Source organism: Dendrobates tinctorius, unplaced genomic scaffold (genome assembly GCF_039654945.1).
Source record: "Dendrobates tinctorius isolate UK_male_01 unplaced genomic scaffold, ASM3965494v1 ptg000070l, whole genome shotgun sequence".
In the NCBI taxonomy this organism is placed as follows: Eukaryota; Metazoa; Chordata; class Amphibia; order Anura; family Dendrobatidae; genus Dendrobates; species Dendrobates tinctorius.
In genome coordinates, this window is record NW_027361738.1 from 84299968 (window position 1) to 84314146 (window position 14179).

The 14179-nt window shown below is 33.5% G+C and overlaps 1 protein-coding gene across 2 annotated transcripts in view; it reads left to right on the top strand.

Annotated features, from left to right (window-relative positions):
• Nucleotides 1-335: 335 nt before the first annotated feature.
• The window catches only part of PPP1R9A (protein phosphatase 1 regulatory subunit 9A), a 219191-nt gene continuing 205347 nt past the window's right edge, over nucleotides 336-14179 (top strand). For both annotated transcript variants that reach the window (XM_073582066.1, XM_073582067.1), the window contains exon 1: nucleotides 336-687. The gene's annotated coding sequence lies outside the window, so the exon portion shown is untranslated. The remainder of the gene's footprint in view (nucleotides 688-14179) is intronic.

Sequence of the window (14179 nt, forward strand, 5' to 3'; positions counted from 1 at the left end):
ACCTCTCAGCTTCCTATCCCCCCTCTCCTCCCTATCCCCGTCCCCTAGTGCCCTCTCTCCCCATCTTTCCTCTCCTCCCTGTCCCCTATTGCCCCTCTCCCCATCGAACTTCTCTCCCCTGTCCCCATCGTCCCTCTTTCCCTTATCACCCCTCTCCCACATCCCCTCTCTCCATCACTCCTTTCTCCTGACCCCATCTCTTCTGTGCCCATCTCCTCCCTGGCCCCCTTCGTCCCCGTCTCCTCCCTGTCCCCCTTCGTCCCCGTCTCCTGCCTGTCCCCCTTTCTCCCCCATCGCCCCTCTTTCCCGTCCCCCCTCTCCCCCATCGCCCCTCTCTCCCCCTCGCCTCCGTCCCGCAGTGCTGCAGTCACCCCCGCCTGTCTCTATCACATGAGGCCGCCCGAGCTCCATATTGTTCATTTCTATATGTATCATCCGCCGTACAGTAAGGACAGGCGCAGTAATGGTAGACTCCACACCCCCCGCAGCTGGCGTGAATGGTCTCTCCCGAGCAGAAAGCCGAGCACAAGGGCAATCACTGGCATTACTGCCTCTGATGGCACCGTGACTGCTCGCCGCAGCGCCCGGCCGTGCACACAGGAGAGATGGGGACGCTGCAGCACTGAGTCATGAGGAGGAGGCACCGGCGGCCACAGCCAGCGCCGAGCACCGCAGCAGCTCCGCCAGGTAACAGCCCGGGGGGAGGAGGCGCAGAGCACCGGCCAGGAATGGGGGCTCCCGGCGGCCCCGACAATGCGCTGCGCTCATCTGTCAGTGGGTGCAATGTACATGTGACTGCACCGGAGACTGCACATGTATGTGGGGAGCGAGCACCGCGGCTGTGTGCACGGGGGAGAGAGCGGCTCCAGACACAGAGATACAGATATCACTGCACCTATAGAGAGATATATACATAATACAGATATCACTGCACCTATAGAGAGATATATACACATAATACAGATATCACTGCACCTATAGAGATATATATACATAATACAGATATCACTGCACCTATAGAGAGATATATACATAATACAGATATCACTGCACCTATAGAGAGATATATACATAATACAGATATCACTGCACCTATAGAGAGATATATACATAATACAGATATCACTGCACCTATAGAGAGATATATATACACATAATACAGATATCACTGCACCTATAGAGAGATATATACACATAATACAGATATCACTGCACCTATAGAGAGATATACACATAATACAGATATCACTGCACCTATAGAGAGATATATACATAATACAGATATCACTGCACCTATAGAGATATATACACATAATACAGATATCACTGCACCTATAGAGAGATATATACACATAATACAGATATCACTGCACCTATAGAGAGATATATACACATAATACAGATATCACTGCTCCTATAGAGAGATATATACACATAATACAGATATCACTGCACCTATAGAGATATATATACATAATACAGATATCACTGCTCCTATAGAGAGATATATACACATAATACAGATATCACTGCACCTATAGAGAGATATACACATAATACAGATATCACTGCTCCTATAGAGAGATATATACACATAATACAGATATCACTGCACCTATAGAGAGATATACACATAATACAGATATCACTGCACCTATAGAGAGATATACACATAATACAGATATCACTGCACCTATAGAGATATACACATAATACAGATATCACTGCTCCTATAGAGATATACACATAATACAGATATCACTACACCTATAGAGAGATATATACATAATACAGATATCACTGCACCTATAGAGAGATATACACATAATACAGATATCACTGCACCTATAGAGAGATATATACATAATACAGATATCACTGCACCTATAGAGATATACACATAATACAGATATCACTGCTCCTATAGAGATATACACATAATACAGATATCACTACACCTATAGAGAGATATATACATAATACAGATATCACTGCACCTATAGAGAGATATACACATAATACAGATATCACTGCACCTATAGAGAGATATATACATAATACAGATATCACTGCTCCTATAGAGAGATATATACACATAATACAGATATCACTGCACCTATAGAGAGATATACACATAATACAGATATCACTGCACCTATAGAGAGATATATACATAATACAGATATCACTGCTCCTATAGAGAGATATATACACATAATACAGATATCACTGCACCTATAGAGAGATATATACACATAATACAGATATCACTGCACCTATAGAGAGATATATACATAATACAGATATCACTGCTCCTATAGAGATATATACACATAATACAGATATCACTGCACCTATAGAGAGATATACACATAATACAGATATCACTGCACCTATAGAGAGATATATACATAATACAGATATCACTGCTCCTATAGAGAGATATATACACATAATACAGATATCACTGCACCTATAGAGAGATATACACATAATACAGATATCACTGCACCTATAGAGAGATATATACATAATACAGATATCACTGCACCTATAGAGAGATATATACACATAATACAGATATCACTGCACCTATAGAGAGATATATACACATAATACAGATATCACTGCACCTATAGAGAGATATATACACATAATACAGATATCACTGCACCTATAGAGAGATATATACATAATACAGATATCACTGCACCTATAGAGATATACACATAATACAGATATCACTGCTCCTATAGAGATATACACATAATACAGATATCACTACACCTATAGAGAGATATATACATAATACAGATATCACTGCACCTATAGAGAGATATATACACATAATACAGATATCACTGCACCTATAGAGAGATATATACACATAATACAGATATCACTGCACCTATAGAGAGATATATACACATAATACAGATATCACTGCACCTATAGAGAGATATATACATAATACAGATATCACTGCACCTATAGAGAGATATACACATAATACAGATATCACTGCACCTATAGAGATATACACATAATACAGATATCACTGCTCCTATAGAGATATACACATAATACAGATATCACTACACCTATAGAGAGATATATACATAATACAGATATCACTGCACCTATAGAGAGATATATACACATAATACAGATATCACTGCACCTATAGAGAGATATATACATAATACAGATATCACTGCACCTATAGAGATATACACATAATACAGATATCACTGCACCTATAGAGATATACACATAATACAGATATCACTACACCTATAGAGAGATATATACATAATACAGATATCACTGCACCTATAGAGAGATACACACATAATACAGATATCACTGCACCTATAGAGAGATATATACACATAATACAGATATCACTGCACCTATAGAGAGATATATACATAATGCAGATATCACTGCACCTATAGAGATATACACATAATACAGATATCACTGTACCTATAGAGAGATATATACATAATACAGATATCACTGTACCTATAGAGAGATATATACATAATACAGATATCACTGCACCTATAGAGATATATATACATAATACAGATATCACTGTACCTATAGAGATATATATACATAATACAGATATCACTGTACCTATAGAGAGATATATACATAATACAGATATCACTGTACCTATAGAGAGATATACACATAATACAGATATCACTGCACCTATAGAGAGATATACACACAATACAGATATCACTGCACCTATAGAGAGATATACACATAATACAGATATCACTGCACCTATAGAGAGATATACACATAATACAGATATCACTGCACCTATAGAGAGATATATATACATAATACAGATATCACTGTACCTATAGAGATATATATACATAATACAGATATCACTGTACCTATAGAGATATATATACATAATACAGATATCACTGTACCTATAGAGATATATACACATAATACAGATATCACTGCACCTATAGAGAGATATATACACATAATACAGATATCACTGCACCTATAGAGAGATATATACACATAATACAGATATCACTGCACCTATAGAGAGATATATACACATAATACAGATATCACTGCACCTATAGAGAGATATATACATAATACAGATATCACTGCACCTATAGAGAGATATACACATAATACAGATATCACTGCACCTATAGAGATATACACATAATACAGATATCACTGCTCCTATAGAGATATACACATAATACAGATATCACTACACCTATAGAGAGATATATACATAATACAGATATCACTGCACCTATAGAGAGATATATACACATAATACAGATATCACTGCACCTATAGAGAGATATATACATAATACAGATATCACTGCACCTATAGAGATATACACATAATACAGATATCACTGCACCTATAGAGATATACACATAATACAGATATCACTGCACCTATAGAGAGATATATACATAATACAGATATCACTGCACCTATAGAGATATATACACATAATACAGATATCACTGCACCTATAGAGAGATATATACACATAATACAGATATCACTGCACCTATAGAGAGATATATACACATAATACAGATATCACTGCTCCTATAGAGAGATATATACACATAATACAGATATCACTGCACCTATAGAGATATATATACATAATACAGATATCACTGCTCCTATAGAGAGATATATACACATAATACAGATATCACTGCACCTATAGAGAGATATACACATAATACAGATATCACTGCTCCTATAGAGAGATATATACACATAATACAGATATCACTGCACCTATAGAGAGATATACACATAATACAGATATCACTGCACCTATAGAGAGATATACACATAATACAGATATCACTGCACCTATAGAGATATACACATAATACAGATATCACTGCTCCTATAGAGATATACACATAATACAGATATCACTACACCTATAGAGAGATATATACATAATACAGATATCACTGCACCTATAGAGAGATATACACATAATACAGATATCACTGCACCTATAGAGAGATATATACATAATACAGATATCACTGCACCTATAGAGATATACACATAATACAGATATCACTGCTCCTATAGAGATATACACATAATACAGATATCACTACACCTATAGAGAGATATATACATAATACAGATATCACTGCACCTATAGAGAGATATACACATAATACAGATATCACTGCACCTATAGAGAGATATATACATAATACAGATATCACTGCTCCTATAGAGAGATATATACACATAATACAGATATCACTGCACCTATAGAGAGATATACACATAATACAGATATCACTGCACCTATAGAGAGATATATACATAATACAGATATCACTGCTCCTATAGAGAGATATATACACATAATACAGATATCACTGCACCTATAGAGAGATATATACACATAATACAGATATCACTGCACCTATAGAGAGATATATACATAATACAGATATCACTGCTCCTATAGAGATATATACACATAATACAGATATCACTGCACCTATAGAGAGATATACACATAATACAGATATCACTGCACCTATAGAGAGATATATACATAATACAGATATCACTGCTCCTATAGAGAGATATATACACATAATACAGATATCACTGCACCTATAGAGAGATATACACATAATACAGATATCACTGCACCTATAGAGAGATATATACATAATACAGATATCACTGCACCTATAGAGAGATATATACACATAATACAGATATCACTGCACCTATAGAGAGATATATACACATAATACAGATATCACTGCACCTATAGAGAGATATATACACATAATACAGATATCACTGCACCTATAGAGAGATATATACATAATACAGATATCACTGCACCTATAGAGATATACACATAATACAGATATCACTGCTCCTATAGAGATATACACATAATACAGATATCACTACACCTATAGAGAGATATATACATAATACAGATATCACTGCACCTATAGAGAGATATATACACATAATACAGATATCACTGCACCTATAGAGAGATATATACACATAATACAGATATCACTGCACCTATAGAGAGATATATACACATAATACAGATATCACTGCACCTATAGAGAGATATATACATAATACAGATATCACTGCACCTATAGAGAGATATACACATAATACAGATATCACTGCACCTATAGAGATATACACATAATACAGATATCACTGCTCCTATAGAGATATACACATAATACAGATATCACTACACCTATAGAGAGATATATACATAATACAGATATCACTGCACCTATAGAGAGATATATACACATAATACAGATATCACTGCACCTATAGAGAGATATATACATAATACAGATATCACTGCACCTATAGAGATATACACATAATACAGATATCACTGCACCTATAGAGATATACACATAATACAGATATCACTACACCTATAGAGAGATATATACATAATACAGATATCACTGCACCTATAGAGAGATACACACATAATACAGATATCACTGCACCTATAGAGAGATATATACACATAATACAGATATCACTGCACCTATAGAGAGATATATACATAATGCAGATATCACTGCACCTATAGAGATATACACATAATACAGATATCACTGTACCTATAGAGAGATATATACATAATACAGATATCACTGTACCTATAGAGAGATATATACATAATACAGATATCACTGCACCTATAGAGATATATATACATAATACAGATATCACTGTACCTATAGAGATATATATACATAATACAGATATCACTGTACCTATAGAGAGATATATACATAATACAGATATCACTGTACCTATAGAGAGATATACACATAATACAGATATCACTGCACCTATAGAGAGATATACACACAATACAGATATCACTGCACCTATAGAGAGATATACACATAATACAGATATCACTGCACCTATAGAGAGATATACACATAATACAGATATCACTGCACCTATAGAGAGATATATATACATAATACAGATATCACTGTACCTATAGAGATATATATACATAATACAGATATCACTGTACCTATAGAGATATATATACATAATACAGATATCACTGTACCTATAGAGATATATACACATAATACAGATATCACTGCACCTATAGAGAGATATATACACATAATACAGATATCACTGCACCTATAGAGAGATATATACACATAATACAGATATCACTGCACCTATAGAGAGATATATACACATAATACAGATATCACTGCACCTATAGAGAGATATATACATAATACAGATATCACTGCACCTATAGAGAGATATACACATAATACAGATATCACTGCACCTATAGAGATATACACATAATACAGATATCACTGCTCCTATAGAGATATACACATAATACAGATATCACTACACCTATAGAGAGATATATACATAATACAGATATCACTGCACCTATAGAGAGATATATACACATAATACAGATATCACTGCACCTATAGAGAGATATATACATAATACAGATATCACTGCACCTATAGAGATATACACATAATACAGATATCACTGCACCTATAGAGATATACACATAATACAGATATCACTACACCTATAGAGAGATATATACATAATACAGATATCACTGCACCTATAGAGAGATACACACATAATACAGATATCACTGCACCTATAGAGAGATATATACACATAATACAGATATCACTGCACCTATAGAGAGATATATACATAATACAGATATCACTGCACCTATAGAGATATACACATAATACAGATATCACTGTACCTATAGAGAGATATATACATAATACAGATATCACTGTACCTATAGAGAGATATATACATAATACAGATATCACTGCACCTATAGAGATATATATACATAATACAGATATCACTGTACCTATAGAGATATATATACATAATACAGATATCACTGTACCTATAGAGAGATATATACATAATACAGATATCACTGTACCTATAGAGAGATATACACATAATACAGATATCACTGCACCTATAGAGAGATATACACACAATACAGATATCACTGCACCTATAGAGAGATATACACATAATACAGATATCACTGCACCTATAGAGAGATATACACATAATACAGATATCACTGCACCTATAGAGAGATATATATACATAATACAGATATCACTGTACCTATAGAGATATATATACATAATACAGATATCACTGTACCTATAGAGATATATATACATAATACAGATATCACTGTACCTATAGAGATATATACACATAATACAGATATCACTGTACCTATAGAGAGATATATACATAATACAGATATCACTGCACCTATAGAGAGATATATACACATAATACAGATATCACTGCACCTATAGAGAGATATACACATAATACAGATATCACTGCACCTATATAGAGATATACACATAATACAGATATCACTGCACCTATAGAGAGATATACACATAATACAGATATCACTGCACCTATAGAGAGATATACACATAATACAGATATCACTGCACCTATAGAGAGATATACACATAATACAGATATCAATGCACCTATAGATATATATATATACACATAATACAGATATCACTGCACCTATAGAGAGATATATACATAATACAGATATCACTGCACCTATAGAGAGATATACACATAATACAGATATCACTGCACCTATAGAGATATATATACACATAATACAGATATCACTGCACCTATAGAGATATATACACATAATACAGATATCACTGCACCTATAGAGAGATATATACATAATACAGATATCACTGCACCTATAGAGAGATATACACATAATACAGATATCACTGCACCTATAGAGAGATATACACATAATACAGATATCACTGCACCTATAGAGAGATATACACATAATACAGATATCACTGCACCTATAGAGAGATATACACATAATACAGATATCACTGCAACTATAGAGAGATATATACATAATACAGATATCACTGCACCTATAGAGAGATATATACATAATACAGATATCACTGCACCTATAGAGATATATATACACATAATACAGATATCACTGCACCTATAGAGATATATACACATAATACAGATATCACTGCACCTATAGAGAGATATACACATAATACAGATATCACTGCACCTATAGAGATATATATACACATAATACAGATATCACTGCACCTATAGAGAGATATACACATAATACAGATATCACTGCACCTATAGAGATATACACATAATACAGATATCACTGCACCTATAGAGATATACACATAATACAGATATCACTGCACCTATAGAGATATATATATACATAATACAGATATCACTGCACCTATAGAGAGATATACACATAATACAGATATCACTGCACCTATAGAGAGATATACACATAATACAGATATCACTGCACCTATAGAGAGATATACACATAATACAGATATCACTGCACCTATAGAGATATACACATAATACAGATATCACTGTACCTATAGAGAGATATATACATAATACATATATCACTGCACCTATAGATAGATATATACATAATACAGATATCACTGCACCTATAGAGAGATATATACATAATACATATGTCACTGCACCTATAGAGATATATATACACATAATACACATATCACTGCACCTATAGAGAGATATATACACATAATACACATATCACTGCACCTATAGAGAGATATATACACATAATACAGATATCACCGCACCTATAGAGAGATATACACATAATACAGATATCACTGCACCTATAGAGATATATATACACATAATACAGATATCACTGCACCTATAGAGAGATATACACATAATACAGATATCACTGCACCTATAGAGAGATATACACATAATACAGATATCACTGCACCTATAGAGATATATACACATAATACAGATATCACTGCACCTATAGAGAGATATACACATAATACAGATATCACTGCACCTATAGAGAGATATACACATAATACAGATATCACTGCACCTATAGAGAGATATACACATAATACAGATATCACTGCACCTATAGAGAGATATACACATAATACAGATATCACTGCACCTATAGAGAGATATACACATAATACAGATATCACTGCACCTATAGAGAGAGATATACACATAATACATATATCACTGCACCTATAGAGATATATATACACATAATACAGATATCACTGCACCTATAGAGAGATATACACATAATACAGATATCACTGCACCTATAGAGAGATATACACATAATACAGATATCACTGCACCTATAGAGAGATATACACATAATACAGATATCACTGCACCTATAGAGAGATATACACATAATACAGATATCACTGCACCTATAGAGAGATATACACATAATACAGATATCACTGCACCTATAGAGATATACACATAATACAGATATCACTGCACCTATAGAGAGATACACATAATACAGATATCACTGCACCTATAGAGAGATATATACACATAATACAGATATCACTGCACCTATAGAGAGATATATACACATAATACAGATATCACTGCACCTATAGAGAGGTATACACATAATACAGATATCACTGCACCTATAGAGATATACACATAATACAGATATCACTGCACCTATAGAGAGATACACACATAATACAGATATCACTGCACCTATAGAGAGATATATACACATAATACAGATATCACTGCACCTATAGAGAGATATACACATAATACAGATATCACTGCACCTATAGAGAGATATACACATAATACAGATATCACTGCTCCTATAGAGAGATATACACATAATACAGATATCACTGCACCTATAGAGAGATACACACATAATACAGATATCACTGCACCTATAGAGAGATATATACACATAATACAGATATCACTGCACCTATAGAGAGATATACACATAATACAGATATCACTGCTCCTATAGAGAGATATACACATAATACAGATATCACTGCACCTATAGAGAGATATACACATAATACAGATATCACTGCACCTATAGAGAGACATATACACATAATACAGATATCACTGCACCTATAGAGAGATATACACATAATACAGATATCACAGCACCTATAGAGAGATATACACATAATACAGATATCACTGCACCTATAGAGATATATATATATACACATAATACAGATATCACTGCACCTATAGAGAGATATATACACATAATACAGATATCACTGCACCTATAGAGAGATATACACATAATACAGATATCACTGCACCTATAGAGATATACACATAATACAGATATCACTGCACCTATAGAGAGATACACACATAATACAGATATCACAGCACCTATAGAGAGATACACACATAATACAGATATCACTGCACCTATAGAGAGATATATACACATAATACAGATATCACTGCACCTATAGAGAGATATACACATAATACAGATATCACCGCACCTATAGAGAGATATACACATAATACAGATATCACAGCACCTATAGAGAGATATATACACATAATACAGATATCACTGCTCCTATAGAGAGATATATACACATAATACAGATATCACTGCTCCTATAGAGAGATATACACATAATACAGATATCACTGCACCTATAGAGAGATATACACATAATACAGATATCACAGCACCTATAGAGAGATACACACATAATACAGATATCACTGCACCTATAGAGAGATACACACATAATACAGATATCACTGCTCCTATAGAGAGATATATACACATAATACAGATATCACTGCTCCTATAGAGAGATATACACATAATACAGATATCACTGCACCTATAGAGAGATATACACATAATACAGATATCACAGCACCTATAGAGAGATACACACATAATACAGATATCACTGCACCTATAGAGAGATATACACACATAATACAGATATCACTGCACCTATAGAGAGATATATATACACATAATACAGATATCACTGCTCCTATAGAGAGATATACACACATAATACAGATATCACTGCACCTATAGAGAGATATATACACATAATACAGATATCACAGCACCTATAGAGAGATACACACATAATACAGATATCACTGCTCCTATAGAGAGATATACACATAATACAGATATCACTGCACCTATAGAGAGATACACACATAATACAGATATCACTGCACCTATAGAGATATATATACACATAATACAGATATCACTGCTCCTATAGAGAGATATATACACATAATACAGATATCACTGCTCCTATAGAGAGATATATACACATAATACAGATATCACTGCACCTATAGAGATATATATACACATAATACAGATATCACTGCACCTATAGAGAGATATATACACATAATACAGATATCACTGCTCCTATAGAGATATATATACACATAATACAGATATCACAGCACCTATAGAGAGATATACACATAATACAGATATCACTGCACCTATAGAGATATATATACACATAATACAGATATCACTGCACCTATAGAGAGATATACACATAATACAGATATCACAGCACCTATAGAGAGATACACACATAATACAGATATCACTGCACCTATAGAGATATATATACACATAATACAGATATCACTGCACCTATAGAGATATATACACATAATACAGATATCACTGCACCTATAGAGAGATATACACATAATACAGATATCACTGCACCTATAGATATATATATATATATATATATACATAATACATATATCACTGAACCTATAGAGATACACATAATACAGATATCACTGCACCTATAGAGATATATACAGATATCACTGCACCTATAGAGAGATATACACATAATACAGATATCACTGCACCTATAGAGAGATATACACATAATACAGATATCATTGCACCTATAGAGATATATATATATACACATAATACAGATATCACTGCACCTATAGAGAGATATACACATAATACAGATATCACTGCACCTATAGATAGATAGATATATATATATACACATAATACAGATATCACTGCACCTGTAGAGAGATATATATACACATAATACAGATATCACTGCACCTATAGATATATATATATATACATAATACAGATATCACTGCACCTATAAAGAGATATATACACATAATACAGATATCACTGCACCTATAGAGAGATATACACATAATACAGATATCACTGCACCTATAGAGAGATATATACACATAATACAGATATCACTGCACCTATAGAGAGATATACACATAATACAGATATCACAGCACCTATAGAGAGATACACACATAATACAGATATCACTGCACCTATAGAGAGATATATACACATAATACAGATATCACTGCACCTATAGAGAGAGATATACACATAATACAGATATCACTGCACCTATAGAGAGATATACACATAATACAGATATCACTGCACCTATAGAGAGATATACACACATAATACAGATATCACTGCACCTATAGAGATATACACATAATACAGATATCACTGCACCTATAGAGATATATACACACATAATACAGATATCACTGCACCTATAGAGAGATATACACATAATACAGATATCACTGCACCTATAGAGAGATATATACACATAATACAGATATCACTGCACCTATAGAGAGATATACACATAATACAGATATCACTGCACCTATAGAGATATATACACATAATACAGATATCACTGCACCTATAGGGAGATATACACAATACAGATATCACTGCACCTATAGAGAGATATACACATAATACAGATATCACTGCACCTATAGAGAGATATACACATAATACAGATATCACTGCACCTATAGATATATATATACATAATACAGATATCACTGCACCTATAGAGATATATAAACATAATACAGATATCACTGCACCTATAGAGATATATAAATATAATACAGATATCACTGCACCTATAGAGAGATATACACAATACAGATATCACTGCACCTATAGAGAGATATACACATAATACAGATATCACTGCACCTATAGAGAGATATACACATAATACAGATATCACTGCACCTATAG